Source organism: Lepisosteus platostomus, chromosome 5 (genome assembly GCF_059453375.1).
Source record: "Lepisosteus platostomus isolate fLepPlt1 chromosome 5, fLepPlt1.hap1, whole genome shotgun sequence".
NCBI lineage: Eukaryota > Metazoa > Chordata > Actinopteri > Semionotiformes > Lepisosteidae > Lepisosteus > Lepisosteus platostomus.
Window position 1 is genome coordinate 47,587,223 of NC_142615.1, and position 20,554 is coordinate 47,607,776.

At 41.5% G+C, this 20,554-nt stretch overlaps 4 non-coding genes across 4 annotated transcripts; 1 reads left to right on the forward strand and 3 right to left on the reverse strand.

The window, feature by feature from the left end:
- Nucleotides 1-660: 660 nt before the first annotated feature.
- Nucleotides 661-732, reverse strand: trnat-cgu (transfer RNA threonine (anticodon CGU)). Its single transcript has one exon. It is a non-coding gene; the product is annotated as a tRNA-Thr (tRNA).
- Nucleotides 733-990: 258 nt separating this feature from the next.
- On the forward strand, nt 991-1,084 carry trnai-uau (transfer RNA isoleucine (anticodon UAU)). Its single transcript has 2 exons — nt 991-1,028; nt 1,049-1,084. It is a non-coding gene; the product is annotated as a tRNA-Ile (tRNA).
- A 14,017-nt stretch (nt 1,085-15,101) lies between these two features.
- trnai-uau (transfer RNA isoleucine (anticodon UAU)) lies at nt 15,102-15,195 on the reverse strand. Its single transcript has 2 exons — nt 15,158-15,195; nt 15,102-15,137 (listed from the first exon to the last, which is right to left on the reverse strand). It is a non-coding gene; the product is annotated as a tRNA-Ile (tRNA).
- A 3,950-nt stretch (nt 15,196-19,145) lies between these two features.
- trnat-ugu (transfer RNA threonine (anticodon UGU)) lies at nt 19,146-19,217 on the reverse strand. The gene has a single exon. It is a non-coding gene; the product is annotated as a tRNA-Thr (tRNA).
- Nucleotides 19,218-20,554: the final 1,337 nt, after the last annotated feature.

Sequence of the window (20,554 nt, forward strand, 5' to 3'; positions counted from 1 at the left end):
TAGCTCTCCACTGTTAATTGACAGAACTTTTGAAGAAACTGTTCTTATATAAGCAACATACAAATTAAACATCTTAATGAACATGAAGGGAAATCTATGGAAGCCCGTTTCCGTCAGGGAGTAAAAAAAACGCGCTATGATATCTCATTGTATGTCTTTTTTTACTTAAAAGGGTCTTCTTTAGCTCAGCTGGCAAGACCTGGGTTCGAGCCAATGCAGTGAGGCACGAACTAGGGTGGGAGCTGCGAGGGCACATGCCCTACAACCCGAATCCGTTACAATAACAAAAGGACAGACATTGAAATATGGGCTATTTCGAAGTCGCAAATGTGAGATATAAAGTAGGAATTCTGAGTTACTAAGTCGCAATTCTGAGTTGCTAAATCGGAATTCTGAGATACCATAGCGGGTTTTTTTTTTACTCCCTGGCGGAAAAGGGCTTCCATAGAAATCCGGGTTGTGAATAACAACTCTCACTACACACGATTGAGTTCTTGAGGCTGGCACCTAAGACAACTCAGCCATCCTGACAAGCAGTGGAGGATGCCCGTTACTTTGTCAAAGGATTATTAACTACTTTTCTTTTCTTATTATTACAGAGATTTCTACATTGCAAGACAATTGACGATTTAGATAAAGGTATATCGTGGCACGCAAACCAGGCACGGACGGGGTTTGAACCCGCGCTCTTAGGTTTACGAAACCGATGCCTTACCACTTGGCCACCGCGCACACAGTCTAGTTTTTTTTTTCCCATCAAGGCAAATACATTTTGAAAAAAAAATCTGTGCGCAAATTGCAATGGCAGGAGAAGTAAAGAATATAGTTCTTCTGTGGAGCTGGCTTCAAGAATTTTTTCATTTTCTTCCCTTGTAGTTTCCTCGCTCTTTTACTGTCCCTTTCTCCCACGGAGAGACGGAAAACATGCCGAAATCGTTTTCACCCTGTGTTTGTGCAACGTCAGTGTGTGAAGGGAAAGCAATCTACGTGGCTCCAGTGGCGCAATCGGTCAGCGCGCGGTACTTATACAGCAGTGCACAGCGGAGTCATGCCGAGGTTGTGAGTTCGAGCCTCACCTGGAGCAGTGTGGCCTGTCTTTAGCTACCGAAAGCAACCGTCCACTTTAGATACTGTTACTTATAGGTCGTCCTTAACACCTTATCTAACGGGATTGTAGCTTGTTAGGTGTTTGCTGGAGATCCAGTCTAAATTAACATCAAAGGAACAGGTAAAGGTTTATTCCACGTCACACCCGAAGAAGGGTCCACGTTGTGTTTCCTTCTCCTTTCAGCATGGTATAAACCTATACTTTTTCCTTTGCAGCTGACGCAGGTCACTACTTAAATTCCCATCAGCTGTGGACCCCCAGCTGATCTCTACACAGATAGATGAGAGATATCTTCTTAGATGAGAGGTCTGCTGGGACTAAGGGAGCACGATGGGGTACTGAAGACTTGAAAAAGCTCTCGCATTAGATTCTGTTTTTGTTGTTTCCCAGATTTGTTTTTAATGTTCTTTTTGTTTTGAAGTTGTTCCTTTAAGTATTTGTTTATTTTATTTTCTGTAGTCGTTAGACTACTACAGTGATTTACCTAGGTTCCCGGAAGGCTTCTTGCATCATGGTTGTTGTGTTTTTGGGTTACAAGTATTTTTTTTCTATTGATAGGACCCCACGCATTACTGTGGGACTAGTTAACTTAAGTTCTTACATTGTACCTGAAATTACCACATAAACTACTACTCTGTTTTCTTTTTTTTAAATAAAGGCACAAATGATGTTTTTTTTTTCTTGCAGCTGATTGGCAATGACCCTACAACGGGTCATTGCAACGAACGTGGCTGCTGAAATTTGTCTACTAAACCTGTTCTCAATTGCAACAAACCTAAAATAACATATGCTGCCCATTAGATGTTACCGATGTAGGAGACTAACTTAAACCACCTCTTCACAGGGTTTATGTAGTTCAGTAGAGGAACAGTCGATCGCATTTGAACTGTTCTGAATGTAGTGGAAATAATATAGTCACAAAGTAACGAACATACGCACCACTTGCTTGAAATATTTACTGTAGCTAAAATTGTTTTCTAGACACCACAACTATTCACAATGAATTTGATGAATACATGTCTTTATTAATAAAAGTGTAATTTATTAATAATTAAGATTAATGTATATCTTTATTAGTAGCTGTATTACCGGTAATGCATGTACAGTCCTTAATATGGGATAGTGAACTTTCAGGTATCCTGGGGAGGTAAGAAAACTGAAATGAAGGAAATACATATTTAAAGGGGGTGTAAGTCTTAAATGTGTTCTGTTACATCTGGGTGTTAACTGAATAGATTGTATTACTTATTGTGATTTGACACATGTCTGTCTCAGGAGACAGCAGAAAAATTGAGGAATTTGCAGGTACAGAAAATAACTTGAACTGAACAGGCAAATGTAAGGTTATGTTAAAGAAAAATAAACTTTGTCACCTTTTTCAACATGATTATTTAAGACAGTTTATCGGAACCGTATCTCTCCTCGATTCTGTGGCTGTGGTCCAACAGTAACGGTGGTGAAACAAGCAGAATGTGCGGAAAGAATTGGAGACGTAACGGGAGACTCATCCAGTCGATAGAAGGGTTGTGTACGCTGAGAAGTGTAGTTTAAAAGCTTAACGAGCCAGGGAGGAGTCAAACCTGCAATCTTCTGAGCCAAAGTCAAACACATTATCCATTGCACCACTGGCTCTGATACCCTAAAGCCACCACTGTGAGCTTTGTGCTGCTATTAGTAATACCGTAGCACTCCGGTGTTCACAACAGCCCCCCACCACCAGGAACTCAAACCCAGGCCTCCTGCATCACTCAACAGGGACCTAGCCTGTTGAGCTAAAGAGCAATCTCCCTTCAGTCCTGCGGCTGTGGCCCTGCTATTACAGGGAAGGGCAGTGACATCACCGCTCTGGTAAGCCGGCTCTTACACACTCAATGGTGGCCGTATGCGTTACACTCTCCCCCGCTTAACTCACCAACCTCAGCAAAGGGCTATCCCATCCCACTGCTGACACCAATGTAACGCTCCAGGGTTCACATGGGCATCCTCGCCACTGCCACATCAGGTCAGTCCCCCACCGTCAGGGACTCAAACCCAGACCTCTGGCATCACTCAACAGGGACCCAGCCTGTTGAACTAAAGGGAGTCCGTCCCTAAGCTCAAGCGGCTGGGTCCCTGTTGAGCTATGGTGGCGGTCGCAGGTTTGAGTCCCCGACGGTGGGGGGCTGACTTAAGTGGCAATGGCAAGGGTGCCCACCTGAACCCCCAACCATTACAATACTATACATCGCTCCAGTCCAAATTTTCTCAATTAGATTCATGTGTTTTCTACTTGTATTTAGCTACTAGGTCTTTCGTTTGGTCTGTTTAAAAATAGCATCTCAAACGATTTTATGTGTCATGCTGAAATTCACACACGGGGGATGTCACATGAAAGACAATCACAGATAAGATGTTGCATTTAAAAAGAAATCCAGAGTGGCAGTAGAAAACAAAGCCTTATACACGAGATGCAAGTGCTCTACCACTGAACTAAACTGATAGGCACTTTTGCCTGCAGCTCTTTAATTGAGTTAGGGAGAGTGAAGGGTCTACACAGTGTACAATTTAAAGGTCGAAGCAAGACAATCTGATGCGAGGAGAATTCACAAAACGAGCCTCTGCTTTATCGTTTACTGAGCATTCAATGAACATCTAAGTGAAAGACATATTCACTATTTTCACTTTTTGTTTAAAGAACACTTTTATCATGTTCTGCACTCCCGGTGTTTAACGGTGTAAACAAAATTCCGATATATTGAATAGTATTTATGTTTACATTTATATTCACTCGTGCCAAAAGCTTGTGTTCTCTGCATATATCAGGATGTGGAAAGAGGCCCAATCACATCTGGAGTAGATAGTATTTAGGTCAAAGCTAATTCAAAGTGCATCTCTGGGTGTGTTTGAATTACCTACGTGTTTGACTGAAGGACAAGCTCACGGTGCCATAAAAATTGACATTCGTCATCTTTTCTTCTACATTCACAGGTTTTACGCTAAAGACAAAAATGTTTTTTTTGTCGTTTTCATGCCAGCTGGCACTAATTATTCTGCACTGACAGGGAAGATTAGTATTTTATCTATCACAATATGTGTGGAATTTGTTTTTAAAAAAGTTGTTCCAGAAATGAACACTTCCATTAAAGTTAAGGCAGACACCTGTTGCTGTCCACAATGACCAACTCTGCATGGCAAGAGAGGAGAAAAGCACTGTGGTGATTTGAACCCAGAAACTTATTTACTAGACATGCACGTTAACCAGCTAAGCCACAGCACCAACAGAGCACTATCCTTTTACAGCCTCTTAGACACACCGCTCTGAGATACCTGCGTTCTGTGTGCGCTGCGCCTGCTCGCTGAGCAAGTGATGAGAAATGGCTTTTATCTGGTAATTTCAAGTCCAAGGAGCTCAATATGCTTTTTATGTTTGACATCTTCAAGGAAAATGGTGAAATCGCAGGTGGAAGAGGAAAATGATCCTTGAGTAGAGGAAAGACGACCATCTTGAGTACTAACTCATGTCAGGAGGCTAACTTCTGGGATGAGGTGGTGGGGTGGTAAGGCGATGGACTACTAATCCATTGTGCTCTGCACATGTGGGTGTGAATCCCATCCTTGTGAAGTTCAGCAGTTGACAGATGTGCCTTTTTAAACTGGATGTGCTTTCGTTTCGTCTTTCGCTCCTGTACTACAGCAGTAATATTTCTAGATGTGCATGAACATGGTATAGTAGGCTGACGGCAGGAACACGGGGTCCACAAGCAGTGACAGTATCAGAGGTGTCTGCAGTGTGTTGGTTTGTGAGCACTAATAAAATAACTTGCCGTGGAAGCACGTGTGCCTGCATTAATACAGCTCCATTGAGCAGAAAAAGCAACACAAACACCGACTTGTCAACAGGAAGTTTCCGTAGCTGAAAACACAGCCATTGTGCTCCAGGTGAAGCTTGTGTCGCAGGATGTGGGTCATTGAGGCAGTCACGGTCTGGGATTGATTGGGTTATGTTGATTTGTGTTACAGGGTGTGGGTTATTGAGGCAGAAACAGGCTGTGATTGATTAGGTTATGTTGAATTCCAGGATGGTGTCAATGTTGCCTCTCACTCAAGGGGGTGACTGCAGTTGTCCCAATTAATACAGGAACAGTCAGTAAAAACAGTCAAACCCAAGTCGTTCAGGGAGCAATTAGGTATCGAGACTTGGAGGTGTGAGGAGTCGCTGAGCCAGTTTTAGCCAGACCAAGGGGTGAACTGATAAGGTTCCATGACACCTAGCTCAGCACTCCCACATTCCTCAAACAACACAAGCTTCCTCCTGGAAAAATACTGGGCAGACCTGATTCTGACAGGGACAGTGGAAACCCCCCTGAAAGGGATTGGCTAAGGAGAGGGATAAAAAAGACCTGAGACAGAACAGAGGGGGCTCCCGATTCCCACTGGATCCTGGAGACGACACAGGCAGCACAAGGAAGCTGCAGGGTGCAAGACCCCGCTGCAGAGTGCAAGACCCCGGAGGAACTCTGCAGAGACTTCTAATACCTGGAGGCAAGGATCTACTGGTTCAGTAACTGACGACAACGAGAGACATTGGCATTGGAACAGAGGTACTGTACAGAGACTTTTAACACCTGAAGGTGAGGAACAAGGAAACTGGCACAGTTAGCCGATTCAAACTGAGAGGAATGTAATATAGTCGCAGAGGATTTCTATTGTTACCTGAACAGAGACTGGGGAAATAGGACTGGGCGATACCCCTCTCCTCAAAGTGGGCCATCAGAGACTACAGGTACTAAGTAGAGACGATCGAGTAACCTCTCTCATGTATTTTACAGAAAAGACTGCTGCCCCTCTGTATTCATTTTGACCCTGGGAAGGACCTTTTGCTGCTGTGAATTCTGTTTTCGTTGTGTTTTTGGGTGACAGTGAATGTGAATGTAGTTGGAAAATAAAAAGGGCACTTATACAATACAAATGCTTGTCGCTGGTCTGTGTGTGCATTGGTGATTCTGGGAGACAAACAGAGCCTGTGGTAATGTAGAGGGGCCCTAGCACCCCGTTTGTATTGCTAGGTGGTGTAGATGTACACGAAGCAGGAACATCCCTCGCCCTTGGGTTCACCTTACTGTGACACCTTCTTCATCTGTTTTTTGAGTGCACTGCAAATGATCTTAGTATTTGCCGTCCCACATAACCGATCCAAACAAGCTGCTTTACAGAGGAGCACTGCCGGAGCTTATCGTTGGCAAACTGAAGAGCAGGCCGACCTCTTCTGTGACTCTTGAACACTAAATCTCAAGGTTGTGAATTCAAGCTCCACGCTGGCGGGAAATTCCATAGGTAATGATCACATTTTCTTGCATGCTAATCAAAAGAAATATTAAGAAACTTTTCCCGATACCAGTTTTTTAGAAAAGTAAAGGCACACGGCACATGTGTGCCACATCACGTCCGAGTTTAGTGACAACTACCTCAGAGATTGTAAAATGGGTAGTTTCAGATTAGATCACTTTTTTTTATCAAAGGTTCAAGCAAACCTGAATACTTTTGCAAGTGACATTTCAGAATCCTAGTCAAATCCAGTACGATTGCTGGATCCTTCGAATTCGACTGAACTATAGCACAGATCTGCAGTCCACCATTAGAATACTGTGGGTGTGTTGTATAAGCCATACCGCCCAAAATAGTTCTAAAACGGGAGATGCATCCTCATTTAGGAATGTGGTATAAAGTGAAATGGTCTGGGAAGAGTCCTACGTTTGAACAGTTCAAAATAGACGTAAAGGGGTATATACGGACTCTTTCGAAATGTAAGAACAAGCTGTGCGGACCTTATCTTTATTAACGTCGTGTAAACGTTTTTCATAGAGTGTAATTGTATTATAGCATGTGCCCCTGAAGATTTTCTTGATACGTTATATGTGCTCTTGTTTGTATTGTATGTAGTTTTGTTGTTCAAATAAAACGTAAAAGACACAACTTTCCGGATGCGGCTGCTGTAAAAATAAAATGACATCAAGGGTGCTGTACGCAGAGGTCTGAAGCCTGTTTCATTTAAGAACTATATCCAGAGGTGTTAAAGAAGTCTAGATCTCACTACGAGAATGGCAGCATCTCAAAAAAAGCAGGTGCAGTTCGTTACACAGTCGTAATGCCACTAAGTCGGACCAGAAGAGCGAAAGCCACCTGGCTTTCTCTGAGCAAGTAATGTGACAAAGAGACACAGTACAGTGGTAACCGACCCTCTTCCAACTGACTTCAAAGGGGAGGGAGCTGCTTTTTGGCAGTCCCTCGAGAAACTAAGCAAAGTGTTTAAAGATACTTTGTCAGCTTGACATCAAGGCAGAAAACAAAAACTTTCTTGCGTCCACTCAAACCAAATGCGGTTTGCCACCTTTTGCGTTATGCAGGGAATGACGTCTGCCGAGATCACTTTTGAGTCAATGCAAATCGTAGTGTGCCCTCCATTTTAATGTTGGTTGTGCTGGCGTGCTGCTTCTGTCTGTGAAACTTTATGCAATCAAGGCATTTAATGTTTTTTTTAATAATTGGAAAAAAATGTACTATTTTTTTTCTTAAATATTGATGGTTTAAAAACTTATTTAATGTGAAACGGTCATTGTGATTGTAAAACGGTCAAAATGTTAGTGAAGAAATCAGTAATGTGAGGAAAGGTGAATTGTGGGAGCCTCTTGACTCCCCGTGTCGTGCTGTGTTTCTCTCTCATTCTACTTGGAGTGGTGCCGTCGCTTCTGGATAAAGTCTGTCTTGGGTCATTCCGGACAAGTCAGGTATGACTGTGCTTCACCACAAGAAGAGACACCTCACTTGCGAGGATCCCAACAGTATATTTCCCCTTTCAGAGCCCATGGGAGTGAATTTCATACACAATTAAAAAAGCCTAATTTTATTTAGAGGCTTCAGACACTTTTTTAATTAAAAAAGTGGCCTGAAACGCCTTAGCTTTCAGGTTTGCTAGAACCTGTAATAATAAAGTGGTCTCAAACTTTCATTGTCTGATGTAGCTGTCTCTAAAGTTGGACATGATGTTTTGGAGATGCTGAGATATTGAGAAGAACTCAACTACATGGTGAGAAGTCTGGGTTCAGCACCAGCAGATGGTGAAAAACTCTTAGCTGACCCCAACCTAATTTGAACGCGCAACTTTCTGAGCTAGAATCAACTGCACTACCACTGTGCCACACCCTATAGTCTTCTTTAGCTCCCCAAAGGAGAAAAATCAGTGTCCCAAAAAAAGTGATTCCCGAAATGTCTTTAACAGAAAGGAAAATTTAGACAGGCTTCCATTTCTGCATTAAGAACTGTTTGTGCTGTCCTGTAATTGAGGAAATATACTTTGTTTAACTTTTTTTTCCATAAAGTCTGATTGTATTATTTATGTGCCCCTCACGAGTCTATTAATACGTTATATGTGCTCTTGTTTATATTGAATCTATTTTGTTGTTCAAATAAAAAGTAAAACAAAAACAAATTCCGGATGGGTGCTGCTATAGAAATAAAACAACATCAAGGGTGCTGTACGCAGAGGTCTGTAGCCTGCTCCACAGAAGAACTTTATCCAGAGGTGTTTAAGAATTCGAGATCTCACCATGAGAGGGGAAGCATCTCAGAAAAAGCAGGTGCAGTCGGTTCCATAGTCATAACGCCACTGTTGGACAAGAGCAAAAGCCACCCGGCTTCCTCCGGGCAAGTAATGAGACAAAGAGACAGGACACAGTGGTTAGTGTGGCTGAGTGGTCTAAGGTGCTGGATTAAGGCTCCAGTCTTGTTGGAGGTGTGTGTTTGAATCCCACTGCTGCTAAGAGTTTTTGTGTTACAACCACCAAGTGGAGCAATGTGTTAAAAGCTACTTTATCAGCTTAACATCAAAGCAGGGAGAAAAAAGTGTTTCTTCTTCTCAACACAAATTCTTTTTTCCACCTTCAGCAGGGAAGTTTGTCTACCAAGATCACTTTTGAGTCAGTGCAAATCACAATGCGCCCTCAATTTTAATGTCGGTTGTGCTCCTTTTATCTGTGAAACGTTAATGTTCTGCATTTTCGAGTCGAGTCATCCTCAGGGGTAGAGCTGATTAAGTCTTTCCGCATAGGGCTCCATCAGAAATAACTTGTCTAAGTTCCAAAGAGATTGTGGGTTTCACTTCAAGCAATCATAAAGCATACCTCACATGTCAGATCTAAATGGGGAATTTGTTGGTTACAAAGCTGAACGTTTTTCCATGTTCTGCTAGAGTATCCACTGGCTTGCCTTTATCAGCTGTCTTGGAAAGATAAGTTGTGCTTCGTCTCAGGAAAAATCATTAGTACTGTCATTTTATTCTGTGCATATGGCCGATATTTAAAGTATATAAAAATCACGAGTTCATAGATTTATCCAAATATCAACGGCACCTTGTAAACCTATGATAAGAATTCCTTCAATCCAATAGTTTCACTCCAGGGAAAAGGCAGGGAAACATAGAGAATTCTTATTTAAAGACAACATCCGTATTGGATTGCATGTCAGCAGGCATCACTCAGAATTCCTAATATGATTTTGAATTCAGTTTTGCAGTTCTTCAGTGTTTTACTACTTTCAGAGAGTCCTTTATTGACCTTGCTGAAGCAGAGAAGCGACATAATCACAGATGTGACCAGTTTTTCTGCTGTTTCTGGTTAATAATGATTATTATTTTGTATTTTGATTAGTATTTTTCGTAGCGTTCTTCCTCAGCTTTTAAGTTATTTGGTGAGCAAGAACCACTGAGAACGAGTCTGAATCAATCAAGAACATATACGGTACTGCTGTCCTGTGTACAACTGCTTCGTCCTAATTGAGCTTTTCAGTGTTGAAGAAGACGTTTCCAATTTCGATTGCTTCTTTCAGAGGATGTGCTACAAGATCACAGATTCATTTGAAAAGATTTGGAGATGTATTGGCTGGGATTCAAAACTGTCTCAATTGCATGAAGGCACCTATACTCAGCAACGAGAGGAAAGGAGAAGGGGCCAGAGGTAGTGTGGCTGAATTGCCTAATATGCTGGATTTTAGGCTCCACTCTCTCAGGGGCGTGGGTTTAAATCCCACTACTGCCCAATGTTTTAAGACCTTACTTCCTGTGATTTGTAATATGGTCAGTAAAAGCACTTTATGTAAGTATTTCTTATGTCAGCGTTACAAGTCACTTACTGCTCCACAGGTCCGGGGTTCAATCCCTGGCATCTTCAGGTGTTTTATATTACTGTACTCACATTGCAATCTTCTGTTGAGTGAGAACTCTTTGCTCGTGTTCATAGAGAGCCAGGTTTACCTTTTGAATCTCACCCGGGATTTCCTGAGAGATCATTCAGCGAGCGAGCCCTCCCTCTGGACTCCGCACTGAGCTGAAAGCTGCACGAATTCCTCACTGCGTGTCCTCTACTGTTACAGGTGGTCCAGCGTAAATGTGCAGCACAGTGATATGAACAACTTGAACTTTTTCTGTATGTGAAGAAAAATGCAAAAGAGCATGTAAAGTATTGATCATATAAAATATCCATGGTACAACTCGAGAAAAAACTGAAGCACAAAACAACGACTTTTGATGATTACAAGAGATTCAAGAAACACAACCGTCCACAGATGGGTTCGGATCCTGAACGCATAAGTCAAAAGAAAAAAAGCGAAGTAAACTCTCTTCATTGTCTTATAGTTTATGTAATAAAACATTTTTTTTCTTTCTTTATAATTTCTTACTGTTGATAGACGATTTATTGAATTTTAACAGAATCACAACTACAAACATTTGGGGTTAAACTGTTATTCACATACTCTAACAAAGAGAAACGTTAGTCTTTTCCAGTGTGTGAGCCAATTTCTAAAAAAATTAAAAATAAGTTATAGAAATTGAATTGTTCTACTTTTTAGGCTTGCATAGTCTTATTCATATTTCAGTTAAGCCTTTTCTTCTGTAGTAATTTCATTTGATATTAAAATTAGTCCTGATTTACAAGAATTTTGTAATAAGTTTCAATTTAGAAAAATCGTGCCCAGAAGCTACCAAAACTGGTAATGTTCACATAATGTGTAATGCCAAAGCAGCAGTTGGGGTGGGAAATAAAAGGCATTTCTTGGTATGAATCCTAAAACTTCATAGATGGCGTTCTAGGACTTCTCGCTTCAGATAAAGCTGTTAATACATCATGAATTTCTACTCAATCAATATCTGCAGTGTTATCACTACCAAACGCTAAATATAGATCCTGGCAATAATTCATGAGTTGTTCATTAGAAAATTGTTTATGTTTTTTTTTAAAACAGGACGAAGGAGTAGCAGCAGGAGTAGCAGCTAAATGTATTGGCGCTACATAAACCTACAGTAGTTTCCAGTTTTGCAGAGAAGTGACATAATCACAAATGCGACCAGTTGTGCAGCTGTTTTTGGATAATAATGATGAATGTGAAATAAAAAACAGCTCCTTGCATTAAGAGCAAGAGCAACCAATGCGCTCGCTTGTTGAGTTGGGTATTTTCCGAGCTACTCTTCCTTAGCTGTGTACAGGTTTGATGGGTTTACTGAGACAATTATTCATGTAGCAGTAATCACGAGGTGGTTCGCTGTGGTTTTTAGAAAATCAATCGTCAGAACAACTAACAACGCACACACACATGTTCAATACACGAGATACAGTTATTAATATAAATTGTGCACCAAACATATACCAGTCTGCCTGGATACAAGCGGCAGACCTTACTGTGAGGATTATCAATATACAAGGTATATAATCTCGAAGAGATGCAAACACAAAGAGATACACAACAGAGAATATATGTCAATATATATCGTTCGGTTACAAAATCGCTAATCAGCGTTATTACCCACTGTTACTCTAAACTCGGAAGTAAATGCAATACTCGTGAATTAAATTGATAACAACTTGTGTTGAGGTACAATTGAATTCTCGAGACGCAATGTAGGACATGGGGTTTACTTATCCACTGTGTATGGATTTGGAATTTCCCGGCACGAACACCAAACCAGCTGACAGGCTCTGTTGCAGCCTTGGTTCCAGTGGTTGTCCAATGGGCGTTGTCCCGGCGTCCTCTGGCTACCGGCCAACCAGTAGAGGTGCAGCTCGGAGTTGGACGGGCGGAGGAATCTAACTGCGACGCGCAGGGCAGTCATTGCTCCGAGGGGATCTACCAGCAGTCCAGCTGGCTAGTAGAAAGTATCTATGCACAGAGTGTGACCGCGAGTCCGCACAAGTCACTCTTTTGCCCGGGAAGAAGCTGGTTCGTTCCCGGACCAGCGCTGCTACTGAATAAGCTATTCAGGTTGTCGACGAGGGTCCAACTGTAGGCTGCCGTTGATCAAGCGGAGCATTCACGTTGGTAGAATTCTGAGTACGTATGGGATCCTCGGCCTCGCGCTTAGAACAAAGTCCAAGTCCCAGTGCAGACAACAGCAGTTATCATGTGATTGTCTCTGAGGATGCGCGAAAATGGCCAAGGAGAGCCCCGATCTGAGCTTGCGCTCCCTTTTTAACCAAGACACAGATGTGTGCTGATTGGTTGAGATTTTGGCGGGCATTGGAGACCCACGTGGTGTTACCACGCCCTGCAAATCCCTGATTGGTTGATCAAGGTGAGATACGAGTCACTTACTCCTGACACTTAGGAATGCAGTCCAGATGTCCATTTGGCACTCCCTAGACAGATAGGCGCCAATGGATGACCATTGATCATGATAGCCAGGCTTATCTAAATGCATCCCTGTTTGGGAGCTGTCCCTTATCAAAAGAAAATATCTTAAATCAGCCTGCATGAATACTTTCTCTGTGGCTGCACCACAGAGATGGAGAGTGAGATGGGGCCTCATTTAGGAAAGCACAGCAACGCTTAATTCTGTCTTATTACCAAGTATTGCTGCTACAACTGCTTAAATTCAAACTAAACAGGACTATGGGAATGAGATTTGATTTCGAACTGGGATTTAAATAAATAGGACCACTGCACTACATTGTGCTTTATGTAAGACAAAAGGTGGGCTTCCTGTGTTTTCGATAACTCAGTTGTAAGAGCGGAGGAATATAGTGGAAACAGCTGGGAACTCTTTTCTCTCTGGTTTGAATCTGGCTGGAAGAAAGGTGTTTTTTATGTTCTTTAATCAAGAAGTGAAAATTTATCTTTCACTTAGTTGTCTTATTTTCTAGGCTTGTAGACTCCTCACTCTTCCTAAAAGAAAGTGCTGCAGATAAAGATACAGTAGTTGTCAGAAGTTTAGTTCAGTGGTAGAGCACATACAGGCTGTATGTGGTTGTTTTCAATCGCCGGCGTCTGCACTCTGGATTTCTTCCTAAGCGCGATATCTTTCCTTACTTGTGTGTGAATTTCATGCGCGACACATAAACCCTTTGTCTGTTTTATAAAGATTATATTTTAAATCAGTTAAAACAAAAAAAGTACCAATTATATACATGTAGAAAACACATGTATCTAATTTGAAAATTTGGGCAATGTATTACTAGTAGTGGAGCTGAGCTCACAGAAGAGCAGTTGATATTGTTAAACCACGTATTTTTTTAAATGACGCTACTAAGTACTGGCATCGTGTTTGTGCAGTCCTACCCAAGCTTTCTATCGATTGGATGAGTCTCCTGTTCCATCTCCAATTCTTTCCGCACATTTCACCTGTTTCACCACCGTTATCATTAGACTATAGCCACTAATACGAGAATACTGTTCTGAAAGACTGTCTTAAATAATAATGTTGAAAAGGTTAATGATAAGAGTTTTTTTCATTAAGGTAACCATACATTTGCCTGTATAGTACAACTTATTATCTGTATCCGCAAATCCCCGATATTAATGCTGTCTCCTGAGAAACAGAAGTGTAGAGTCAAATAATATTACAACAAATCTATTCAATTAACACCCCTATGTGAACGAACACATTTAAGACTTACACCCCTTTTAAATATGTATTTCCTTCATTTCAGTTCTCTCCCCGGGATACCTGAAAATTCATTATAGTATAATAAAGTCTGTGCATGCATTACCTGTAATACAGCTACTAATATAGATAACATTAAACTTCATTATTAAGATATTACACTTTTATTAATAAAATATGTATTGATAAAATTCCTTGTGAATAATTGTAGTGTCTGGAAAGCAATTGTTCATTACTTAATGACGATATTATTTCCACTACATTCAGGACAGTTCCAATGTAATCTATTGTTCCACTTCGTCTGCTTAGTCTCCTACTTTAGTAACATCTAATGGGGAGCAGTTGTTATTTTAGGTTTGTTGCAATTGAAAACAGGTTTGCTACAGAGCTGCTGACAAATTTCAGCAGCCAGTTTGTTGCAACTGACCCGTTGTAGCTACCAATCAGAAGCAAGGAGAAACAAACATTAGGTTTGCCTTTTTTTTAAAAAAAAGGAAAACAGAGTACAGTAGTAGTTTATGTGGTAATTTCAGGTACAATGTATGAACTAAAGTTAACTAGTCCCACAGTAATGCGTGGGGTCCTATCAATAGAAAAAAAAAATTGTTGTAACCCGAAAACACAACAAACACAAAACGAGAAGTCTTACGGGAACCTAGGTAAATCCCTGTAGTTGTCTAGCAACTATAAAAAAACAACCAAACACAACAACTTCAAAAGAAAAAGAACATTAAAACAAATCTGGGGAACAACATAAACACATAATCTAATGCGAGAGCTTTATCAAGTCTTCAGTGCTCCTCTCGTCTCAGTAGACCCCTCTCATATATTTGTGTACAGGTCAACTGGAGGTATACAGCTGATAGTAATTTAAGTAGGGAGCTGCATCACAGCATGTGTGGGCTGCAAATGGAAAAGTATAGGTTTATTCCATGCTGAAAATAGAGGTAAACACAACGTTTCAGCTGTGGAGCCTTCTTTGATTGTGACTCGAAATAAATCGTTACTTGTTCGTTTGATGTTAATTTATCTCCATCAAATATCTAAGAGTATCTAAACTCGACAGTTGCGCTCAGTAGAGAAAGACACTGCTCCAGGTGAGGCTTGAACTCACAACCTCGGCATGACTCTGCTGTGCACTGCTGTATAAGTACCGCGCGCTGACCGATTGCGCCACTGGAGCTGTGCAACTTCTGTTCTTCATACAGACTGACGGTGCAGAAACACAGGGTGAAAACGGTTTCGGTTGTGGATCCATCTCCACCTGGGGAAAAGGAACAATAAAATAGCAAGGAAAATACAAGAAAAGAAACTGAAAGAATTGTGCTAACAGCAAAGGGGGACGGAGGGAGGTGGTCGGACAAGTAAATCAGCCTGGCAGATTATTTGTATCGACATGTTTTGAGTCAATCAGCAAACAGATTTATCTTCATGTGCCTTAAACCGTGCAGTTTGTATCTTCATTGTAGATAGGTTTCTTCAGAAGTCCAGTAAACTGACAATAATGGAGAACTAGCTGACGCACCCCGTCGTGAAGACCCTCTGTAAAGTGATTACACGTTTCATTTTCAAGTCGCCTTCTTTACACGCAATTGCAGCCCGGACACTGAGAGAAAGCATGAGAAATGGCTTCAATTTCAATGTGAAAGCGCAGTACAGGTTCGATGGCTTCACATCTCCCATCAGTCAAATAAAATTGCAGTAAAGCGATCTAAATATGACTCTGAAGTACTGGGAAAGATGATTATTTTGAGCGTGCCTCCCAGGGTCTGCTACGAGGCTTAAGTTGGCTTCTTATTCGCCAGCTTCTTATGCGTGTTTTTCGTTCCACCTTAAATGGTGCTGCTGTGATGTTATGTCGCCTTTCGCCTGTAGATGGCTCTCTTCGATCAGTACTAATCCGGCTGGAATACTGCAGACATCTTCACTGAAAGGGAATATCCAAATAAATAGCGACTGTCCAAATTATATTTTTGTATGGAATATATTTCAGAAAATCGCAAACCAATTTTAAAAACTCACCACAACACGGATTTACACTGAGAAAAGGTGAATGCACTTTCTGCTTATTGCTACGGCCTTCCCCCCGATTATGAAAATGTCTCACAGTTCTGACACCGACGTGTGAAAGACAATGTAACAGACTATCAAAATCCTGAAGTCCAAGAAATTTTAAGGCACCAGTTTTTTAAATATGATCCTGGCATGTCAGAATACATTTCGAAAAAGTATGGCATGAATTGCACGAATTGCAATGGCACAAATTGTTGAGAATATCACTGACCTTGCCGATATTTGCAGGGGATACGAATGTTTTGCACATGTTGAACTACAACAAGTAAAAATTGAGCTCCTTAATCAATATCACCGGGAATGTCCAATAATGACGAACATCAGTAGCTTCAAGGAAACTTAGACTCGCACATGGAGTTTTATCTTCGAATGGAGGGTGGGAGAATTCATTTATACTCTCGTTGCTCATTAGCTAAACTATTTTAAAAATATGACACGGATTTGTTCGACTGCACCAGCTAGCTCTCCTCTGTCAATTGACAGGACTTTAGAAGAACATGTTCTCATACAACCAACATACAAATTACACATCTTAAAGAACATGAAGAGAAATCGTGTACTAAATAACATAAAACTGTCGCTGCAAATTATCACCAAGCTGTTTTATGTGTCTGACCACCTCTTTCCTACTTTGCAGCGAGCACAAATCTTTCTGTTTCTTCATCGCAATTTTACTGTCTCTTTCCCCCATGTGGAGATGGATCCACAGCCGAAACTTTAGGTCAGTTCCTGTTACTCTGTCCGATTAAAAAAGCTGTATTAAAGGCACTCCCATCTCTGCAGGAACGTTATTGCTGCTCTCAACACAATATACTGCAGCCAAATGTGATAGCGATACTGTCACTGCCTGTGGGCCACGTGTTCCTGCTGTCAACCTATTATGTCATGTTCATCCACACCCAGAAACATTACTGCTGTAGCACAAGAGTTATATAGGCGCAGTCCATAGAGCAAGAATCTCTTAATCTCAGAACTGTGGGTTCAGCCCCCACATTGGGTCCCTCTGTGTCAATTTGATCCCCCAATCCTCCTAGCATGACCTGATGGCGTAACAGTGATACCCAGTACCCAGCGTAATTCAGCTTTCTTTCCACTTGATTCAGATTTTGATATGAAATCATCGGCCGAACAAGAGTTTGTCTAAATCGAGGGAGATCTGCTCACAAGCAAGTATTAAACACTTCAGCATTTTCTGTTCGAATACCACACTTTGTCAAAACACTGCCGCTTCTTAAGCTAATAAGTAACGGTTTTTGAGCACGCATTGTATTGTTAATGCTTATATTAAAAAAGCATAAATTCACATAATGGAATTTGGACTGAACAAAGTAGTCCAGCCCCTTTACAACATTACATACCCACTGATTAAAACTTAAGACTACAGCAGCAGGAGTAACAATAATGGCAACAACATGTTTGGAGTTGGCATTTCATTTATTCTGCGGAAACATCGTATCGGAATGAACTGCCCGAGATAAAAGAGTAATTGCGGCTCCAGATCGTTTTTACAGAGCATTGCATTGTTCTGTTCATGCTGACTACACGCTTTAAATTTGTCATTTACTGCAAGCGTTGCTTTTCCGGGTTTTTCTGAAATTCCTCGCATTTGAGCCAGCACTAAAATATTTAATTCCCGTCGCTGAATACATCGTGGAACCGGTATTTGCAACGGAATGCTGTCACACATGAAACCTTTTTGTTATTCGGTTCTGAAGTTTGAAAATGAAAATAAAACGGGGGTCACTTCATAGGCTTGAAAGAAGTCCAAGCAGCATAAAAACCTGCGAATTCTCACAAAGGCTGCACCTTTCTTCTGCTGCTTTTATAAATCTGCCTTAAACGTTTGAATGCATACCTTACTGCTGCTAACCACATTCACGTGTTTACGAAGCTTTTTTCTGTCCCTGTTTTTGCTAAGCAGTTTCTCTGTTTTCCTCGTACTGTGATTGTCAGTGAGCACAATAAGACTGAAACAGTGTAAAGGCAGGTAAAAAAAGACAGGGTAAAACGCCTGACTGTCGGAAGTGGGATTTAAACCCGTGCCTCTGTTTGGAGAGTGAAACACAAAGCTTAAAAGACACGAAGCTGTGAATTTGCTGTTTTAAACCGCTCGACTATCCTGAAAAAATGTGTGCTGATTGCACCAGTCGCATCCGATTTTCCGTAATTTTAGGACGATTGATACGACTGGACGAACACAATTTGTGGCGTTTAGCATGACATGGAAAACGGTAGCGGAGCATTCGGGTCCGGACTACCAGACTCAGAAACAGTTTTTACCCCCGCACTATCAAACTATTAAACTCCCAGCCTCTCTCACTCTCTCCTCACCTCTCACCTATGATCTGAAACTCACAGTGCCTTCTTTCTTACCAAAAACCCAAACACACATTGAAAATCTACCTCTCCCATACATGTCAAAAGCTCACTCCCCATCATTTCTATCCCTTTATTTCATTCTTTTGATGCATGTTTTTGCACATAACCTGTTACCTTTTTGTTGTTTTGCATACTGCCTGTTGTTGTTTTATGCACATCGGCTGTTGTCTTTCTTCTGTTATATAATTGTATTGTTGCTGTGTTTTTTTCTTTGTACTACTTATGTCCGAGAGCTAGCTAAATAGCATTTCGTTATACCATATACCTGTGTATGAGTATAATGACAATAAACTTGGACTTGAACTTGAACTTGACATAGTCTTGCAGGCAGTATATTATTTTATCGTTTACTCGTATAAAAAAGCATGGTCTTCTCGTTCCTAAATCAGATTTTAAGTGCTTACGAACGTAACTTCCAACCTGGACTGACAGCTCACCCGATCTATTTGTGATCAGACCGTGGAGTCGGGGGCTGTACCAAGCGCACGTTCCTTCCCAATGCTGAGGCGATCATTCGGAAGATGGGTGTGAAGAAAGATAAGCTTTGTCGACTAAAAAACAAGGCAGGATATGCAGGAACACTAATCACTGGCGACAGTTATGTTCTCTTACTATTGAGATCCCTACATTGCGAGTTTTTTTAAGACTTTGAAACTGAAGGAAAGCGGTGACAAATGAAACAGGCACGGGTGGGGCTTGAACCCACGCTCTTCGGTTTACAAGACCGACGCCTTACCACTTGGCCACCGCGCCTTCGAGGAAGCATGGGAATAAGGTTGTTCAAATTATTTTTTTCTGAATCTGGTTTACATCGCCAAATGTAAACTGGAGGCAGCAACAACAATAAAAGGGATACTTGTCCTTAAACTCGGACGTGATGTTCTGCAGACTTGTGCACAATGTCCTGTTTTCTTGCAGTGTAGACATTTTGCTGTTCACGCTCCGCATTCATCTGCTTTGTGCGTTGTTAGTCCGCACCTGTAACATGTAATGCCAGCCGTCCCCTGTTCTTCTATTTCTCTAGCATGACTGCGTCCTGCTGCTCGGCTTTTGTTTGTAAATTTTGAGCGAGCGCCCCGTTCAGTGTCACTTTGTCACTGTGGTCAGAAAGCATTCTTGATTCTGCTTGAGCTGCTTCATGAATTCTAGCGACTGTAAGAGCTCTTTCTAAAGTCAGCCCTTCCTCCTGCAGCAATTTATAGTCTCTTAGGTGCACATTTTTCCACAAGTTGATCTCTTAACATGTCAGTTTCCAATACTCCAAAGTCACAAGATTTAGCCAGTTCTCTTAGTGCAGTCACAAAAGCATCAACAGATTCGTCCTGAGACTAAGTTCTCTGCCTAAATTTATGCCGTTCCAAAACCACTTTTCTCCGCGGTGTAAAGTAAGCGTCTAAGGCAGCTACAGTCTGTTAATGTGTACCTTTTTCTCCAGGGAGGTTGGCGAAAATCCGCTGCACGGGAGCCCCGATACTAAAATCTGCAGTGTTCTGCTCGCTTTGAGTCCGTCAAGCACTCATCTCTCGTCGCCATAAATGTTGTGTATCTAAATTTAGAGACGTTTTTATATTATTTTAACTATTTTATTAACTACACAGATCACGCCCTTACACCATATATTCCCACCTTCTACTCTCTCGTTCTGTTGTCTGGCGATGTCTACTCACTATACTACATTTAGCATGACTTCTTGTTGCAGTTGAGCTCAAAGCTGGAGATGATCTCCATATTCTACCGCACTATCTAGTCCGAAACGTAGTACACAGTACATACTTTTTTAAGTGAACTCAGGTTGTTAAAAAATTAAACCAGCGCCCTGTCACAGAAACGTACCCCAGTCTCCAGCGCAACAAGAGGGGGTACTCAGCACTGTACTAACGAGGAGCGCTTGTCTGCTGCTGAGCGTCAGCTCTGTTTACTGTCAGCAGTCATTGCCTCATTTCCAAAGACTTTTTCACCTGCTCTCAGCTTTTAAAGACAGTCATAAACGCTCAAGAAGTAATTCATGTCAGTTGGAAGTCTGTTTCTGTTGTCTCAGCTCTTGATAAAGAAAAGCCGTGCGTGGGAGACTCCCTCTCTGAAGAAGTTTG